The sequence below is a fragment of the Phyllobates terribilis genome, unplaced genomic scaffold (genome assembly GCF_046119375.1).
Source record: "Phyllobates terribilis strain yellow unplaced genomic scaffold, ASM4611937v1 Scaffold_7__3_contigs__length_470593459, whole genome shotgun sequence".
NCBI classification, from domain to species: Eukaryota; Metazoa; Chordata; class Amphibia; order Anura; family Dendrobatidae; genus Phyllobates; species Phyllobates terribilis.
In genome coordinates this window covers 263,674,360-263,695,391 of record NW_027362767.1, presented here as the reverse complement: position 1 = coordinate 263,695,391, position 21,032 = coordinate 263,674,360, and the positions used below count along the sequence as shown (strand labels likewise).

The 21,032-nt window shown below is 48.2% G+C and overlaps 1 pseudogene; it reads left to right on the top strand.

Moving 5' to 3' along the window:
• LOC141155495 (uncharacterized) overlaps window positions 1-20,480 on the top strand; it is a 46,779-nt pseudogene extending 26,299 nt beyond the window's left edge.
• The last annotated feature ends 552 nt before the right edge of the window (window positions 20,481-21,032 follow it).

Genomic DNA, 21,032 nt, shown 5'->3' with positions numbered 1-21,032 from the left:
ATACCCTGAGTGTCAGTGTTATTATCCCACACCAGGTGTCAGCATCATTATCCTGTACCCCAAGTGTCAGTATCATTATCCCGCACCAGGTGTCAGCGTCATTATCCAATACCCCGAGTGTCAGTGTCAGTATCCCGTACCCTGAGTGTTAGCATCATTATCCCTGTACCCCGAGTGTCAGAGTCATTATCCTGTTCCCTGAGTGTCAGCGTCATTATCCCTGTACCCCGAGTGTCAGAGTCATTATCCTGTTCCCTGAGTGTCAGCGTCATTATCCCTGTACCCCGAGTGTCAGCATCATTATCCCTGTACCCCAAGTGTCAGCGTCATTATCCTGTACCCCTAGTGTCAGCGTCATTCTGTACCCTGAGTGTCAGTGTCACTATCCTGTACCCCGAGTGTCAGCGTCATTATCCTGCACCCCGAGTGTCAGTGTCATTATCCTGTACCCCGAGTGTCAGTGTCATTATCCTGTACCCCGAGTGTCAGGGTCATTATCCTGTACCCCGAGTGTCAGTGTCATTATCCTGTACCCTGAGTGTCAGTGTCATTATCCTGTACCCCGAGCGTCAGCGTCATTATCCTGTACCCCGAGTGTCAGTGTCATTATCCTGTACCCCGAGTGTCAGCGTCATTATCCCGCACCCCGAGTGTCAGCGTCATTATCCCTGTACCCCGAGTGTCAGAGTCATTATCCTGTTCCCTGAGTGTCAGCGTCATTATCCCTGTACCCCGAGTGTCAGCATCATTATCCCTGTACCCCAAGTGTCAGCGTCATTATCCTGTACCCCTAGTGTCAGCGTCATTCTGTACCCTGAGTGTCAGTGTCACTATCCTGTACCCCGAGTGTCAGCGTCATTATCCTGCACCCCGAGTGTCAGTGTCATTATCCTGTACCCCGAGTGTCAGTGTCATTATCCTGTACCCCGAGTGTCAGGGTCATTATCCTGTACCCCGAGTGTCAGTGTCATTATCCTGTACCCTGAGTGTCAGTGTCATTATCCTGTACCCCGAGCGTCAGCGTCATTATCCTGTACCCCGAGTGTCAGTGTCATTATCCTGTACCCCGAGTGTCAGCGTCATTATCCCGCACCCCGAGTGTCAGCGTCATTATCCTGTACCCCGAGTATAAGCGTCATTATCCTGTACCCCGAGTATCAGTGTCATTATTCTGTACCCCGAGTGTCAGTGTCATTATTCTGTACCCCGAGTGTCAGTGTCATTATCCTGTACCCCGAGTGTCAGTGTCATTATTCTGTACCCCGAGTGTCAGTGTCACTGTGCTTGTCTTTCTTAATCCTGACCTATATTCTGCATATAGCTTTAGGTTTCGGGGGTCTTCTAAACTAGCTGACACGTTTTATTGATTTGCTGGCCTCGCTGGGACCCCGCAGGGTGGGAGGGATCGCCGTGTCGCCTTTATTTGAAGTTCAGATCAATAGACCTTTTTTGCCATTGGTCAGATTTTGTGATGAAACCCTGAGTCCATCTCCCAGGTCATTTCTTCCCATCACACAGTTAGGAGCTAACGGAGGCGTCAGTGAGCGGACCGTGGCCATGAAGACTTGCCTGTGTCTCCTGCCGGTTATCCTGGCCATAGTGACCGGGAGCCCTGTACAGAAAGAAGACTTCATCCCAACTCAGGAGAATTTCGATGTGAATGGGGTGAGACTCTATAAACTACTAATTACTAATAAAAATATTATATTATTATTACTTTGAGGTCTCCTGGACAATCATCATTTGCCTCCATTGACTTTGCATTTGCCAATCGTGGACCTGGTAAACCTGATTCACAAAGTGTATGTGCCAATATTTCTTTTTAACCATACGTCCCTCTCTCTGCTCTTCTTAGATTTTTGGTAAGTGGTATGACATTGCCATCGGTTCCACGTGTAAATCGCTTAAGAAGTACAAGAGCAAATATGACATGGGGACAATGGAGCTCAGTGAAGGCGAGACAGACAAGGAGATCCAGACTCTCAGCACCAGGATGAGGTACATTAATATATGGAGATTATGAGATGCAAAAAGGGATCCTGAATATTTGTCATGAAAGCTGAATGGAGGAGGGGTGTGCGGATTTTGCATTGGCCCCTGTGCAATTGCTAAAGTGCTTAGTTCTTTTACTGCCCCCTAGTGGCGAACTTAGAATACAACAACCTTAAAGCACATATTATTTCCTAATAGACGTGGAACCTGCACACAAATTTCCAGTAGCTATCAGAAGACCAACATTCCAGGGAAATTTAAGTACTTCAGTGACAGTAAGTTTACCTATAGATTTCCTCATGGGGTCTGCTGTGCAGGGCTGTGGAGTCGGAGAAGTGGAGTTGGAGTCAGGGAAATTGAGGAGTCGGAGGTTTGGCTTACCGACTCCACAGCCCTGCTGCTGTGACCACCGCGATAACAGCCTCTGTGTCCTCCCTCACTGTAGAATATGGCGCCGAAGTTGTAAATTACATTGTTTTTACCAACTACAATGAGTACGCGACTATGCTGATGAGGAAGATGAAGAGAGGGAAGACCACCACGACGGTCAAACTGTACGGTGAGTGCACTGGAAGATGGTGCGAGATGCCACAAACTACATCTGACCAGTCATATAAAGGAGCCCTCTGGGCAGAACTGCTACACGGGGTAATGGTCATAATCAGTGGGACCCTCAGTGATCAGACACTTACCACCTATACACACACAAGGTTTTTGTGATCTCTTCAATGTTTGAAGTTAACAGTCACTTTTCTCTCCGAGGACAGGGCGAACCCCGGAGCTTAGGCAGAGCCTCATCGATGACTTCAAGTAGTTTGCTCTAGAGCAAGGAATTGCAGAAGATGCTATTTTCATCCTTGAGAATAAAGGTAATTGTCGCACTGTCATTACTGTCCCATACATATAGGAAGCTTTATATGGAAAGCAGAGTGATTAGTAGTGACCGTGAGCCTCAGTCAGTTTGCAGTCTCCATTCCTTCATTTATTTTCAGACCTCCTGTAAAGTAGTTTGCAGGCCGCCCCTGGGTTTACTCTTTTCTCCTGTGGCATCTCCCTCCCAGTAATATAGGCTGGATATAAGGTCTATATTCAGGTATCAGCACAGCTTCATTCCTGGACTGGTTTCTCCCTTGTTCTGACAGACACTAGTTTGTGTATGTACTTTCCCCTCTCTCTCCCTCTGTTGTAGGTGCTCTGTACAATGCACAGTGAAGTCAAATAGGTAAAGCTCCTCTGGCACCAGTCCTATTGTTAACTATTTAGATCATGTGGTTCTATTCACTGGGAAAGACATAGTTACTTACCAGTAACGGGATTTCTCTGAGTCCATGACAGCACCAAGGAGAGAGGGGATCCGCCCTTCAAGGAAAGAAAACCTACAGATAAAAAGGGCGGTACCTCTCCCCGCATCAGTTGTTTACAGAGCATGAGAGGACCTCCAGGTTATTACAACAAAAAACAACATCATTGTCATACTTATCAGGAACACCCTGTTACTAAAACAAAATTAACAAGTAAGTGTGCTCACCACTCGTGCAGGGAGGGAATATACAGGTGCTGTCATGTGCTCAGAGAAATCTAAACTACGTCTTTCTCCCTCCCCCATGACAGCACCACAGAGAGAATTGCATAGAATTGTATACTAGGGAGGGACAACCACCTCCAGAACCCTTCTCCCAAAGGTGAGGTCAGAGGAAGAGGCTAAATCCAGACGGTAATGCTTGTATAAGGTAGAGGGGGAAGACCATGTCGCTGCCTTACATATTTGCTCTATGGAGACATCAGATCTTTCCGCCCAGGAAGTTGTCACTGCTCTGGTTGAGTGAGCTCTCTGAAGTTGTATCAAGTACCTGTGGGAAAGATGACAAGTCGTTGGGCCTTATCCTTTATACAGTTGTGCTCAAAATTTTACCTACCCCGGCAGAATTTTTCCTTTCTTGGCCTTGTTTCAGAGAATATGAATGATAACAAAAAAAAACTTTTTTTCTCCACTCATTGTTATTGGTTGGGTGAAGCCATTTATTGTCAAACTACTGTTTTCTCTTTTTAAATCTTTATAACAACCAAAAACATCCAAATGACCCTGATCAAAAGTTCACATACCCTGGTGATTTTTGCCTGATAACATGCACAAAATTTTGCACAAATGAGTTTAAATTGCTACTACAGGTAACATCCTCGCCTGTGACCTGTTTGCTTGTAATCAGTGTGTGTGCATAAAAACTGAGTGAGTTTCTGGGATCCAGACAGACTTTTGCACCTTTCATCCAGCCACTGACGTTTCTGGAATGTGATTCATGGAGAAAGCAAAAGAATTGTCAACAGATATATGGGAAAAGGTAATTGAACTGTATAACACAGGAAAGGGATGCAAAAAAATATCCAAAGAATTGATAATGCCAGTCAGCAGCGTTCAAACTGTGATTAACAAATGGAAAATCAGGGGCTCTGTAAAAACCAAACCAGGGTCAGGTAGACCAACAAAAATTTCGGCCACAACTGCCAGGAAAATTTTTCGGGATACAAAGAAAAACCCACAAATAACATCAGCTGAAATTCAGGACTCTCTGAAAACTAGCAGTGTGGCTGTTTCAAGATGCACAATAAGGAGGCACTTGAAGAAAAATGGGCTGCATGGTCGAGTCGCCAGAAGAAAGCCATTACTGCGCAAATGCCACAAAGTATCTCACCTAGAATATGCCAAACAGCACAGAGACAAGCCTCAAAACTTCTGGAACAAGGTAATTTGGAGTGATGAGACCAAAATTGAACTTTTTGGCCACAACCATAAACGTTACATTTGGAGAGAGGTCAACAAGGCCTATGATGAAAGGAACACCATTCCTACAGTAAAGCATGGAGGTGGATCGCTGATGTTTTGGGGATGTGTGAGCTACAAAGGCACAGGAAACTTGGTAAAAGTTGAAGGAAAGATGAATGCAGCATGTTATCAACAAATACTGGGGGCAAATTTGCACTCATCGGCCCAGAAGCTGGGCATGGATCGTACTTGGACGTTCCAACATGACAACGATCCAAAACACAAGGGCAAGTCGACCTGTCATTGGCTACAGCAGAACAAAGTGAAGGTTCTGGAGTGGCGATCTCAGTCTCCTGACCTCAATATCATTGAGCCACTCTGGGGAGATCTCAAGCGCACAGTTCATGTTAGACAGCCAAGGAATTTACAGGAACTGGAGGCTTTTTGCCAAGAAGAATGGGCAGCTTTACCATCTGAGAAAATAAAGAACCTCATCCACAACTACCACAAAAGACTTCAAGCTGTCATTGATGTTAGAGGGAGCAATACACGGTATTAAGAACTGGGGTATGTGAACTTTTGATCAGGGTCATTTGGATGTTTTTGGTTGACATTAAGATTTAAAAAGAGAAAACACAGTAGTCTGACAATAAATGGCTTCACCCAACCAATAACCATAAGTGGAGAAAAAGTTTTTTGGTTATCATTCATATCCTCTGAAACAAGGCCAAGAAAGGAAAAATTCTGCCGGGGTATGTAAACTTTTGAGCACAACTGTACCATCCGGAGCAGATCCCCCACTTGAGAAATATGCCAGGGAGATGGCATCCGTTATCCACCTTACCAGCGTACCTCTTGAGGCTTTTAGAGGACCCTGGAAACAGACAAAAAGAGCAGTATCCTTCCTACACTCTCTGGGGGCTTATAGATAATGCAACAAGCACCTCCTGACGTCTAGCTTATGGTTGGTCTTGTTCCCCTTTATTTTTGGGATTAGGGCAAAAAGATGGCAAAATAACCTACTGGGACCTGTGGAATCGAGATGCCACCCTAGGCAAATAGGCTGGGTCTGGCCTAAAAATAACTCTATCCTCCAGGATCTGTGTAAAAAGAGGGCCAGAGGACAGGGCCTGGATATCACTGACCCTACGGCCCGAAGTCAGCGCTACCAACAATGCTGTTTTGAGGGATAAATTCTTAAGGGGAAAGTTATCTAAGGGTTCAAATGGAGGCTTGATTAAGGCCAACGGGGCTAAATTTAAATCCCAAGGTCGTACTATCTGAGTAATGATGGGTCTAGATCTAGCGGAAGCTTTTATGAATCTAGCTACTCAGCAATCTGCAGATAAATTATAATTGTACAGAGCCCCCAATGGAGCAACCTGCACTTTCAGGGTACTTGTGGCTAAACCTTGTTCTAAACCCCTTTGGAGAAACTCTAAGATGGCCGGGATAGGAATCTCTTCTTTGGGATTGGCCCCTGAAGTGGAAAGAAATTTTCTCCAGGTTTTCCCATAGGCTCTAGTGGTGACAGGTTTTCTGTTCTGTAGGACAGTAGAGACCAGATTCTGGGAAAAAACTTTATCTCTCAGGAGTGCCCCTCAAATTCCAGGCCGTCAGGTGCATATTTGATATCTGGGGATGACATACTGGACCCTGGGAGAGAAGCTCCGGGAGCACCCAAGGATCTTTAATGGACATCACTCTTAGCCAATAAAACCATGTTCTTTTCGGCCAAAAGGGAGTGATCAGGATTACGCTGGCCCTGTCTTCCCTGATCTTCCTCAGAACGGCAGGTATTAGGATAACCGGGGGAAAGGCGTAAGCTAAGCTGTGATCCCACGGAATCATGAAGGCATCCAGAGCAAAAGGGTTCCCCTCTGGGTCTATCGAGCAGAACTAATCTACTTTCATGTTTAGACTGTTGGCGAAGAGATCTATTACAGGGAGACCCCACATATCCATAATCTGGTGAAACATGGACTGATTCAGCACCCATTCACCTTGCTTTAACTGAGTTCTGCTTAAGAAGTCTGCCTTCTGGTTCTCTGTGCCCCTTATGTGGAGTGCTGAAAGAGACATGAGATTTCCTTCTGCTAACTGGAAAATGAAGTTTGTTACCTCCATCAAAGGATGGGAAAGAGTTCCCCCCTGATGATTCAGATAGGCTACCACCACCCAGTTGTCTGAAAATACTGTCACCTCATGGCCCTGAAGAGTGTGTAGAAATTCTATGATGGTGAACTTCACTGCCAGTAGTTCCTTCATGTTCGAGGATACCAATCCTAGCTCTTTTGACCAGACGCCCTGAGCTATTTTGTCCCCCAGATGAGCTCCCCATCCACTGGGACTTGCATCCGTAGTGAGGGCCTGAGTAATTCTGCTCACCCATGGAACACCTCTGGATAACATGTCTATCTCCAACCACCAACCCAGAGAGAGAACAGCCTTGCGCAATACAGTTAACTGCCCTTCTAAATGCCCTCCTAGGGAAATCTCTGCACCCAAAACTTCCCACTGTAACCCCCTGATGTGGATTTGGGCCCATTGAACTGCCGGTATGCAGGACGTCATGGAGCCCAGAAGGGACATCGCCTTTCTCAGAGTCATCGAGGGGAGATCTATCGCTCGGGACATCTGGCTCATAATCTTTATTTTTTTCTCCTCTGGAAGGCGGCATTATTGTTTCTCCGCGTCCAGTAAGAGACCCAAGAACTCCTGCACTCTTTTTGGCTCGGTTCTTGATTTTTTTCAGGTTTAAAAGCCAACCTAACCCTACTAAGGACTTCATAACCTCCTTTAGTTGTTCCTTGCACTGCTGTATGGAGTTACCCACAATCAAAAAATCGTCCAGGTATGGGACAATCAGGATGTCTTGCTGCCTTAGGTGTGCCATCATTTCTGAGATCAACTTGGTAAATACTCTGGGGACGAGAGCCAGACCGAACGATAGAGCTGTATACTGATAGTGTCTTATTCTCCCGTGTACGGAGACCGCTACTCTGAGGAATCTCTGAAAGTCTTTGTGTATGGGGGCGTGATAGTAAGCGTCCTTCAAGTCCAGGATGGCCATAAAACAATCTGGAAACAAGATTTTTATAGCTGTCTTTATTGTCTCCATTTTTAAAGTTTGAGATTCCAGTGACTTGTTCAGTTTATTTAAGTTTATAATCGTCCTGAAAGTCCCGACTGGTTCCTTCACCAGGAACATCGGCGAGTAGAAACCTTTTCCTCTTTCCAGGAGGGGAACTTCCTGTAGGACTGCTTTGCCTACGACACCTAACACCTCCTGTTCTAGGGCTAACTGCTCCTTTACTAAGGTCCGTAAGGGAGTTACTGAAAAGTTTCGTCTGGGGACTGTTGAGAAATGTAATTTCAGACCTGATTTTATCAGGCCCAAAATCCGGGCACTGCTGGAGATCCTTTCCCAGGCCAGAATAAAGAGGGATAACCTTCCTCCCACCTGGGGAAAAACTTCATTGGGAGGGCTTACTATTATCATTGGAGGGACCCCCAAACATGAACCCTCTGTTTTTTTCTCTCCTATCTTCCCACTTATCCTGCTCTTTAGGGGGCACCCTATGGATAAACTTCCTACTCCGAAAAGATCTTTTATACGATGGGACAGAGAGGGTGGGAAAACGCTTTTTATTATTCCCTGCTTTATCCAGAATGTCATCTAGAGTGGGGCCGAACAGAAACTCACACTCAATAGAAGGGAATAGAACATAACTTGGACTTCGTCTGAAGGTCCCCCAGCCAGCACTTAAGCCATAGTGCTCGCCGGGCAGCGTTGGATATAGGCTGCAGATCTCGCTGCCAACCTAACGGAGTCAGCTGAAACATCAGCCAGAAAGGCAGCCGCACCACGCATTAAGGGGATGGTATTCAAAACCTTATCCCTAGACTCCCGAAGCTGGGATTCCAACTGACTAAGCCACACCATAAGGGACCTAGCTGTGCAAGGTGGCAGTTTAAGCCCCCCCACCTCCCCCTCGAGGCTTCTCAAGATCCCTTCAAGAAGGAGTCAGCCTTCTTATCTAGGGGATCCTTCAGTACCACCATATCCTCGAAGGGAAGGGCAAATTTTTTAGAGGCCTTAGAAATGGCCACATCTAATTTTGGGGCTTTTTCCCAAAAAGAACAGACGGGGTCATCAAAGGTATATTTCCTTTTAGGGGTAGAAAGATTCTTTCTTTCTTTCTCGTCTGTCCCATTCCTTTTTAATTAGGGGCCGGACTTTCTCATTTACTGGAAAAGCTCTACGTTTTTTCTGATCCAACCCACCAAACATGATGTCTTCAACGGATTTTTCTGGACGTGGATCTATCAGCCCCATAGTGGATCTTACCACTTTAACCAGACTATCGGTTTCATCTATGGGGAAACAATTCCACCCACCCTCATCTTCCTGAGATGAGGAATTATACAAGGAAGAGCTGGAAGATTCTGACTCCTCATCGTCCTCTGAACTACTGGATGCAGTAACGAGGGAAGTGGCTCTACTCTTTTTATGCTTCCTATTTTTATCCCCTTGAAAAGATCTAAAGGTATTCTACCTCTGATTTCACTATAAATCTATAGGTTTCTTCCGGGATCATCTGCTCTATGCAAGAACTGCAGAGCTTTTTTACGTATGAAGCGGGCAGTTCTTCAGGGCAGGGGGCACAAATTCTGTGCTTAGTCTTGTGTACACTTTTTCTTCCCTGAAAGGGAAGAAAAAAGGTAGGGGGGCCAAAATTAAAAAAGGTGAACATTCACGAAGATCTCTTACCAATCTGACGCAACCAGGGGGTACCGGGGTAAGTGGAGGAACCAGGCCTGCCGAAGGATCTCCTCTGGAAGTTGAAGCCGCGATAGAATCTCTGCTACGCTGGGTAGACCTTCCAGATCTACCGCTCCCAAGACCATGGTGATGGGAAGGGTCCTTGCCTGGATGCCGTAGGGGAACCTGTAAGGTTTCCTGCTCCGCGGTTGCCTCCATAGTGATGAGGGCCTCTGTTGCATGTAGAGCAACTCCCAAGCACTGCATGCTCTCTTTTGAATGAAATGATGTGGAGCATTTAATTTTTTTTTTTCCTATTACCGGCTCCGTGTCGGGTTCACTTCTGCTCACGCCATTTGCCACGTCATGAGGAACCGTGCATGAGCAGAGGGAACGCCCAGCACAAACGTGGTGCTGCGGCCGCGATCCTCCGCTCACTCTGCAGGCTCGTCGTACCCAGCGGTGGTGCTTCAGGTCAATGCACTGGCCAAGGCAGGGAACCCGCTCTGCCTGGATCGGACCGGCCAGGCCTGGATCTTCTTTACCAGGTAACTTCTTTCTTCATTCTTGCAGGTACTGCAGCACTGCAGGTCCCCCGTCAAGGACAGGAAACCAACTGATGAGGGGAGAGGTACTGCTCTTTTTATCTGTAGGTTTCCTGTCCTTGAAGGGCGGATCTCTTCTCTCTGTGGTGCTGTTGTGAGAGGGAGATGTGTGAACATTGCTGTGGTATCAGCCTCCGGCCACAAGAGGTCTCTATTGCCTCTAAAAAAAGGGACTCTATGGTAAACTTGCTGGTGTGTGAGTCAGCAAAAAACAAGCAGTTGTGAGGAGAGGAAAGAGATTGTGGAGCGCTGCATCCTAAAGCCCCCGTCTCACATAGCGAGATAGCTAGCGAGATCGCTGCTGAGTCACGGTATTGGTGACGCAAAAGTGACCTCACCAGCGAATGTGTGACACTTTGCAGCGATCAGGCCCCTGCTGTGAGGTCGCTGATCGCTGCAAAATGTCCTGGACCATTTTTTGGTCTTTGCCCTCCCGCTGGTCAGCATACATCGCTGTGTGTGACCAGCGGGACCAGCGATCAGGCTGGTAACCATGATAAACAGCGCGTTACTAGGGGCACACGCGCACTTAGTAACCCGCTGTTTATCATGGTTACCACTCTGCTACGGTGAGCGGTAACCTTTCGCTCCCCGTAGCAGAGTGGTAACCATGATAAACAGCGGGTTACTAGGTGCACATGTGCCCCTAGTAACCCGCTGTTTATCATGGTTACCAGCCTGCTCCTGCTTCAGCAGGCTGGTAACCAGGAGCAGGACATCGTGGAAAGATTCTTTCCACGATGTCGCTGCTCCCCTGATCGCTGGTGAGCCTGCCTGTTTGACAGCTCACCAGTGATCACATAGCGACGCAACAACGATCCCTGACAGGTCGTATCGTTGTCGGGATCGCTGTAGCGTCGCTATGTGTGAAGGGGCCTTAAGAGCTGGTGTGTGCAGCGTGCTGAAAGTGTGACAGGGCTTTGAGTGAAGGTGAAGCCTTGCCTGTGACTCTGGCCAGAGAGAAAGAATCACCTTGGGGGGACGACTATGGTTGGATGCAGAGTTGGATTGCCCCCAAGGCATCTGAGTGACGTGAATGGCCCTTTGCTAGTCTGAAAGACTGAAAACTGCGCTCCTGTGATGAGGTCAGGACCCTCTCCTCAGTCTCCGAGCTAAGTGCCCGATCAGACAGCTTCTTCAGAGAACATTTAACGTCCGGTAAGTCCTGAGCTCAGGCACCACCACAGGGACCCCGGTGGAGGCATGCATAGCAGGAAGAGTTTGGCGCCAAACACAGGTTCTCAATTAAAGACATTGGTTGTAGGCAGGGTTGGGTGAACCTTAGCTAGAGTCTCCCCTCAGTGGTGAGATTGTGTAGTTAAGATAACAGTATTGTAAACGTAGAAAGTTGTTAAGTTTGTTAACTGTTGCGCTGCACCACTGCACAGACCACCTTGTGCACCCATCTGATTAAATCATTGCTCTGGGTAACACGCGGTTACCGCACTAGGAGGAACCACTGGGTAGGCAAATTATAGTTCTTCTGTTAGTATATCCTGGTCCAGTCGGTTGTGCAGAGCAGGGGTCCTGGTTGTCTTGAGCTAGGTGTGTGTGAAGTTTATTTGTGTTCCTTTCTTGCATTGCCGGGACAACCCAGTTCCTGTTCTTAGTAAAAAGGTGTTACCCCAACAAATTGTCTGCCAGTATCCTTTGTCCTCGGCCCGCTGTAGTCTGAGAGAGACCTCCTCAGTACACGGTCTACATTGTCATGGGGGAGGGAGAAAATATAGCCGCAATTAGCTTGTATTCGGTGGTGCTTCCAAAGTGCTCTGTACAATGATGTGCATGTGTGATCAGCTCTCCTGGAACACTGGGATGCACTCCCTCCACTCTCTGTCTTGGCCTCCCTGCTGCTATTTACAACACAGGATTAGGGAAGGGAGAAGGAGATAGAGTGCTGACAAGACCAGGGCCAGTGTGTTGCCAGATCAACGTCAGAAGCAGCAGGACAGCCAACTACATAGAGGCACACAGTCTCTACAGTAAAAAAATAAGACATGTTAATAAACACTATTTGGAAAGTTGCCAAATTTTGTATTTAGGAAACTAATGAACAATAAAAAAAACGTGCAAAAAAAGTGTCCAAAACCTGTAAGGCTGTGTGCTAATGATCCGTAATAGCACCTGCGCTGCATCCAAAACGCTGCGTTCTACTTTACAAGCACAGTGAATGGATTTATAGAAATCCCATGCCCACTGTGCTTCTAATTGACGACGTGTAAACTCACCGGCTGCGCGGCTTTACGAGACGCAGCATATCAATTTCTGTTGTAAGAGAAATTTCCCCAATAGAATGTATAGGGTGCGGTAACTGCATATGTTCAATGAACACATGCGGATTTACCTACGAGATTGGACGGAGCAAAAATAAGCTGTGTCCAAAGCACTGCTATAGCCTGATCGTGGGAGCATAGCCTTAAAGTACTTAAAATTTAAAGAGCCGTTAGCTCTAAAGTGTAGCAGTGTGAATGGGTCTCTGGGGGTCCTTAGCACCGCAGGATGTGATCTAGACTTTTATATGACGACGTATCCTGCATGATAACAGGGAGCAACAGAAGTCATCTGCTCTACAGTAAAGCCTCTACCCAGCTTCAAATGGTTGATAATAGAAAGCAATAGATTCCAGTTATTATTTTGGCCCATTAGAAGAGGGCGATTCATTTCAGCAAAGCGCTATGCCCTAAGAGACTTTATCCCCCCTTATTTCAGAATATTAGCAAATATGGGGGAACTAGGGTTATGCAAGTAACAATCAGGGGAGTTAAGACTCCTCAGAATTTTCTGTCCCAGAATGGTGGGGTACACCAGCCTGCACCAGCAAGGGGCCCCCTCTGGGGGGTTCGGTGGTTCACATGGCCATTTTTCATTTGCCTAACAAATCTTCAGTCTGCAGATTGTAGGGAAGTGGTACGGAATCAGCCTGGCCTCCAACTCCAGCAGATGAAGATGTGCACGACCGTCATCACCCCCACAGCTGATGGGAACCTTGATGTTGTCGCCATCTATCCCAAGTAAGGGAAAAATCCAAGTGTTTGCTAGGAAAGCTGGGTGACAATCAATATGGCCATGCTACGGCTCCATGCAGGGTTGCTAGGGCCGTTTATATCCTATTGTTGTCACTGGATCAATGTGAAAAGCGAAGCATGACCAATATCAAGACAGACCAGTCCGGACGCTTCCTGTCCAAGAGTCCACGTAAGTCACCGCCATGTTGGATATTGCATGGTATGTGTCGGGACATGAGCCAGGAATAGAGGGAGCACAGGCGTAGCATATGGAGAGATGAGTGGCATAGAGGGCACCGCTTGTCTCCAGACGTACCTATAGAATTAGTTCAATTCCTGTGCTAAAAATATAATACAGGTGCTCCTCACAAAATTAGAATATCATCAAAAAGTTAATTTTTTTCAGTTCTTCAATACAAAAAATGAAACTCATATTATATAGAGCAGAGGTCCCCAACCGCCGGTCCGCGGACCAGGACCGGGCCGTTGGGGTTTTTCAGCCGGTCCGCGGCGCCGCTGACCAGGGCCGGCGTCAGCACCCGGGCAAATGCCGGGGCTCTGAGCAGGCAGAGGGGCCCACTGGCGGTCGCGCACCCCGCTGGGCTATGGGCGGAGGAGAGCGGTGTCAGCGCCCGCCCTTCTCCGCCGCTTGCTCAGGGCCCCGGCAGCCCGATACTTACCTCTCCCCGTGCCTCCGCAGATCAGCTGTCTTCCTGCTCTGCGCTCCCTGTGACGTCTCAGGTCAGAGGGCGCGGTGACGTCTTTACACCGCGCCCTCCCCTGAGCCGTCACAGGGAGCGCTGAACGGGAAGAAACGACAACGCTGGAGTTCGGAGCCGAGCAGCGAGCGGCGGGCAGCAGGTGAGGAGAAGGGAGGTGAGTATTTGATTTTTTTTTTTTTTTTAATGTATGGAGGCATGGGGCAGTATAAAGAGGGGAGGGGGGGCATCCTGCTTGGGGCATTATAAAGAGGAGGGGTGACAGCCTGCATGGGGCATTATAAGGTGGGGAACAGCCTGCATGGGGCATTATAAAGAGGAGGGGTGACAGCCTGCATGGGGCATTATAAGGTGGGGAACAGCCTGCATGGGGCATTATAAAGAGGGGGGGATTCCTGCTTGGGGCATTATAATGAGGAGGGGTGACAGCCTGCATGGGGCATTATAAGGTGGGGACCAGCCTGTATGGGGCATTATAAAGAGGGGGGGATTCCTGCTTGGGGCATTATAATGAGGAGGGGTGACAGCCTGCATGGGGCATTATAAGGTGGGGACCAGCCTGCATGGGGCATTATAAGGTGGGGAACAGCCTGCACGGGGCATTATAAAGAGAGGGGGGGACATCCTGCATGGGGCATTATAAAGAGGAGGGGTGACAGCCTGCATGGGGCAGTATAAAGAGGAGGGGTGACAGCCTGCATGGGGCAGTATAAAGAGGAGGGGTGACAGCCTGCATGGAGCATTATAAAGAGGAGGGGTGACAGCCTGCATGGGGCATTATAAAGAGGGGGGGTGACAGCCTGCATGGGGCAGTATAAAGAGGAGGGGTGACAGCCTGCATGGGGCAGTATAAAGAGGAGGGGTGACAGCCTGCATGGGGCATTATAAAGAGGGGGGGCAGCCTGTATGGGGCATTATGTGGGGGGTAACAGCCTGCATGGAGCATTAAAAGGGGGGGGCCTGTATGGGGCATTATGTGGGGGGGAACAGCCTGCATGGAGCATTATAAGGGGGGGACAGCCTGTATGGGGCATTATGTGGGGGGTAACAGCCTGCATGCAGCATTATATGGGGACCGGTATCCTGTATGGAGCGTTATATGGGGGCCAGTATCCTGTATGGAGCCTTATATGGGGGCCAGTATTCCGTATGGGGTCTTATATGGGGGCCAGTATTCCGTATGGGGCCTTATATGGGGGCAAGTATTCCGTATGGGGCCTTATATGGGGGCAAGTATTCCGTATGGGGCCTTATATGGGGGCCAGTATTCCGTATGGGGCCTTATATGGGGGCCAGTATTCCGTATGGGGCCTTATATGGGGGCCAGTATTCCGTATGAAGCGTTATATGGGGGCCAGTATTCCGTATGGGCGTTATATGGGGACCAGTATTCCGTATGGAGCCTTATATGGGGGCCACTATTCTGTGTGGAGCGATTCACCGGTTTCTGAGCTATTGTAGAATTTACAATAGATATCACTCATGAAGTGAAATCTTTGCATTGTACTATATATATATATTTCTCCGCCGTATCTCTGCATCATGAATCGTGGTATGTGTTAAAGGGGCCCACTGAGACTCTTTCGCCCGGGGCCCAGAAAAACCTGGAGCCGGCCCTGCCGCTGACAGCTAGCTCCGCGGCCCTGCGCCTGGTCAGAACTCGCTCTGTGTGGATTTATAATGTTTTCTGCCATAGCCGTGACAGCTCGCAGCTCCCGGCAGAGAACATTATGCAGGACGGGGTGGGGCGTCGGGCGGGTCTTAGTGACGCAGCCCTCCACAGCACAGCATGGTACCTGTTGTACGTCACGGGGCGGGTCTTAGTGACGCGGCCCTCCTGCACAGCATGGTGTGTTCCTGACGGGGTGGGGCGGCAGGCTCTCCTCACTGACACGCCCCCGGCAGAACATGTTATATGGGGCGTGCTGGGGCAGCAGACTGGCTTCAGTGACGCGGCTCCCGGTACCGGTGTTCAGTGTGTAGCGCTGCTAAGCAGCAGCGCTGTATACACTGACGCTCAATGTACAATGCTGCTACTTAGCAGCGCTGTACACCGAGGTCCCGCCAGCATCCTCCCCATACAGCTCCACCCCTCCATAACCCCACCCCCATATGACCAAAGCCCCGCCCCCACCCCCACCGGGCCATGGAAAACTGGTCTTGCTTAAAGCCGGTCCCTGGTGCAAAAAAGGTTGGGGACCTCTGATATAGAGTCATTACACACAGAGTGATCTATTTCAAGTGTTTATTTTTGTTAATGTTGATGATTATGGCTTACAGCCAATGAAAACACAAAAGTCATTATCTCAGTAAATTAGAATACTTTATAACAGCTTGAAAAATGTTTTTAAAATCCTAAATGTTGGCCTACTGAAATGTATGTTCAGTAAATGCACTTTTGCATCAATTACTGCATCAATGTGGCATGGAGGCGATCAGCCTGTGGCACTGCTGAGGTGTTATGGAAGCCCAGGTTGCTTTGATAGCCGCCTTCAGCTCGTCTGCATTGTTGGGTCTGGTGTCTCTCATCTTCCTCTTGACAATACCCTATAGATCCTCTATGGGGTTAAGGTCAGGCGAGTTTGCTGCTAATCAAGCACAGTGATACTGTTGTGTGTAAACCAGGTATTGGTACTTTTGGCAGTGTGAACAGGTGCCAAGTCCTGCTGGAGAATGACATTTCCATCTCCAAAAAGCTTGTCGGCAAAGGGAAGCATGAAGTGCTCTAAAATTTCCTGGCAGACGGCTGTGCTGACTTTGGTCTTGATAAAACACAGTGGACAGGCCCGGCGCCAGCACCCGGTGCACCCGGGCAAGTGCCGGGGCCCTGAGCAGGCAGGGGGGGCCCACTTGCCGTCGGGCACCCCTGCGCGCTATGGGACCCGTGAGTGGTGCGGTGCCGGGTGCGCCCCCCCACCCACTGCTTGCTCAGGGCCCCGGCAGCCGGCGGCATAATACTTACCCCTCCCTGTGCCTCCGCAGTAGGTCCAGTTGTCTTCCGCGTCCTCTGACTGTAACGTCTCAGGTCAGAGGGTGCGGTGACACCTTTCCACCGCACCCTCTGCTGAGCTGTCACAGCACAGAGCGGGAAGACGGCGGCGCAGGTAAGAAGTGAGGTATGTATTTGATTTTTTTTTTCTTTATGTATGAATGCATGGGGCATGATATGATGGGTGGGGGTGATGACATCCTGCATGGGGCATTATATGATGGGGGGGGTGATGACATCCTGCATGGGGCATTATATGTGGGGGGAGTGATGTCCTGCATGGGACATTATATGTGGGAAAATGACATCCTGCATGGGGCATTATATGGGGAGAAATTACATCCTGCATGGGGCATTATATGGGGGGGGAGTGACATCCTGCATGGGGCATTATATGGGGGGGGTGACATCCTGCATGGGGCATTATATGATGGGGGGTCATGACATCCTGCGTGGGGCATTATATGGGGGGGAGGTGACATTCTGCATGGGCCATTATATGATGGGGGGGGACATCCTGCATGGGGCATTATATGGGGGGGAAGTGACATTCTGCATGGGGCATTATATGAAGGGGTGACATCCTGCATGGGGCATTATATGAAGGGGTGACATCCTGCATGGGGCATTATATGGGGGGGGAGTGACATCCTTCATGGGGCATTAAATGGGGGGAGAGGTGACATCCTGCATGGGGCATTATTTGGAGGGGAAGTGACATCCTGCATGGGGCATTATATAGGGGGGAGTGACATCCTGCATGGGGCATTATGTGGGGGGGACAGCATGCACAGGGTATTATGTGAGCATTATAAGGGGGCCAGTATCCTGTATGGAGCCTTATATGGGGGCCAGTATCCTGTATGTAGCGTTATATGGGGGCCAGTATTCTGTATGGAGCGTTATATGGGGCCCATAATACTGTATGGAGGACTATGTGGTGCCCATAATACTGTATGGAGGACTATACTGTTCGGTCTGCACTGTGCGCTGCGAGGATTTGCTGGTTTCTGAGCTATTGTAGAATTTACAATAGATATCGCTCATATAATGTAAGAAGTCAGTGACCTCTTTGGCATTGTACTATATATATATATATTTCTCTGCGGTATCTGTGCATCATGAATCGTGGTATGTGTTAAAGGGGCCCACTGAGACTCTTTCGCCCAGGGCCCACAAAAGTCTGGAGCCAGCCCTGACATTGGACCTACACCAGCAGATGACATGGCTCCCCAAGCCATCACTGATTGTGGAAACTTCATACTAGACCTCCAGCAGCTTGGATTGTGGCCTCTCCACTCTTCCTCCAGACTTCAGGACCCTGATTTCCAAATGAAATGCAAAATTTACTTTCATCTGAAAACAACACCTTGGGCCACTGAGCAACAGTCCAGGTCTTTTTCTCCTTGGCCCAGGTAAGACGCTTCTGGCATTGTCTATTGGTCATGAATGGCTTGACACAAGGAATGTGACACTTGTAGCCCATGTCCTGGATACGTCTGTGTGTGGTGGCTCTTGAAGCAATGACTCCAGCAGCAGTCCACTCCTTGTGAATCTCCCCCAAATTTTTTAATGGCCTTTTCTTAACAACCCTTTCAAGGCTGCGGTTATCCCGGTTGCTGCTGCACCTTTTTCTACCACAGTTTTTCCTTCCACTCAACTTTCCATTAATATGCTTGGATACAGCACTCTGTGAACAGCCAGCTTCTTTAGCAATGATTTTTTATGGCTTACCCTCCTTATGGAGTGTGTCAATGACTGCCTTCTGGACATCTGTAAAGTCAGCAGTCTTCCCCATGACTGTGGAGCCTAATGAAACAGACTAAAGGCCCTGTCACACATAACGAGATCGCTAGCGAGATCGCTAGCGAGATCGTTATTGCGTCACGGTTTTGGGATCGCTGGGGAGATGTCAAACATGCAGAACTTTCCAACGATCTCGGCCGCCCCAGCGATCTAACCAACGATCTCGGTGGTCGTTGGGACACTTTCACACAGCAGCTATTTCAACGATCCACACCTTGATAAGGGCTGTACTGTGTCAGAAAGGCGTGCATAAAATTGCTTTTCCGCGCCCCCCTCATCTCCAGCTGGTGGACGCTACTGTGTTCTGATTGGGTGGCCTTGTTTTAACACTTTGTCTCCGGTCAGATGAGATCTCTACTGCGTCTCCATTAAAAATGGAAACTCATTTGAGACCCCAAGCAATACCTACCTCGCTAAAGATGCCTGATTTCTTCAAAGTGGAGTCACAGCCGGGGAACGCTGGTGGGATCTGAAAAAACAAGGACGCAGTAGTGACCACCAATCGGGGACGAGGAGCGCAGAAATGTCCAATTTATGCACGCCTACATGTCTCAGTTCTGAATTGCTAACGAGGTCGTTGATAAGGTGTCAAATACAGCGATGCACACTGCCCAGCGGGAGCGCAACGACCCAGGAATGGTCCAGGAAGCTTTGTAACGATCAGCGATCTCACAGCAGGGGCCTGATCGTTTTACCTGTCACACATAACGAGATCGCTAGCGAGATCGCTGTTGCGTCACCAAAACCGTGACTCATTAGCGATCTCGCTAGCGATCTCGTTATGTGTGACGGGGCCTTAAGGGACCTTTTTAAACATTTAGGAAGCCTTTGCAGGTGTTTTTGTTAATTATTCTAATTTACTGAGATAATGACTTGTGTTTTCATTGGCTGTAAGCCATAATCAACGACATTAACAGAAATAAACACTTGATATAGATCACTCTGTTTGTAATGACTCTATAAAATATATGAGTTTCACTTTTTGTATTGAAGAACTGAATAAAATTAACTTTTTGATGATATTCTAATTTTGTGAGAAGCACCTATATCTATGAGAACTTCAGGGCATCGAAGACATGAAGAAATCATCAGGAATCACAGAAATAATGTCTATAGTGAAGGGTCGGCTTCTTCCTCCAAGGTTACGGCAGCGACCACGTCATCCGCGTGGTGGAGACCAACTACGATGAATACACTTTGATGCACGCCATCAAGACCAAGGGCAATGAAGTCATCACCATCGTGTCTCTGCATGGTACGTGCCCCCACCTCCCCCCGAGGTCACAGGTCAGGAATCACCTGTGAGATCATGTGATGTGAATAATGTCTCGCACCACATTTTCAGGCAGAAAGCAGGACCTGAGACCTGAGCTCCTGGAGAAGTTCAAAGAACTGGCAAAGGAGCAAGGACTGACCGACGACAACATCATCATTCTGCCTCACACCGGTAATGTATCTTATATTCACCATATGGCATGCCAGTAATGTGCCGACACCTGTGCCACTATGTCCGTATACATAGAGCTTCTCTACAAACACAGCGCCCCCATGACAGCCATTACATATACGCACATAGATGTGCAGCACCCAATGACAACCTCATAATAACAGCAATAGTAGTAGTACTCCCCAAGTTCCCTGTGCTCCCATGTATGTAAATGATTTATGCCCCCCACAGTGCCCTCATGACAACGATTATATGTCTATAGCAGTTTCACAGCCATTATGGCCCCGTCACAATATCCCAATATCACAGTCACCTCATATATAATATTCCAAAAACTGATCAGATGTTTTGTTTCCTCCTCACAGATAAATGCATGTCCGAAGTCTAAAAGGTGAGTATTACCGAGCACCAGACCACTGACACCAGCGCACTGAGAGGGGAGACTATAGGACCCCAGTATAGCACTTGTCAGTACAGTTTATGTGGACCCCAGTATAACACTTGTTAGTAGTCAATGTAGACCCCAGTATAACACTTGTTAGTAGTCAATGTAGACCCCAGTATAACACTTTTTAGTAGTCAATATAGACCCCAGTATAACACTTGTCAGTATAGTTTATGTTGACCCCAGTACAACACTTGTAAGTAGTCTATTTGGACCCCAGTATAACACTTGTCAGTATAGTTTATGTGGACCCCAGTACAACACATGTCAGTAGTCTATTTGGACCCCAGTATAGCACTTGTCTGTACAGTCTATGGAGACCCCACTATAACACTTGCCAATAGAGTTTGTGGACCCCAGTATAACACTTATCTGTACAATCTATGATGACCCCAGTACACCATTTGTCAGTATAGTCTATGGGGACCCAAGTAAAGCACTTATTAGTACAGTCTATTGGGACCCCAGTATAACACTTGTCTGTACTATCTATGTGGA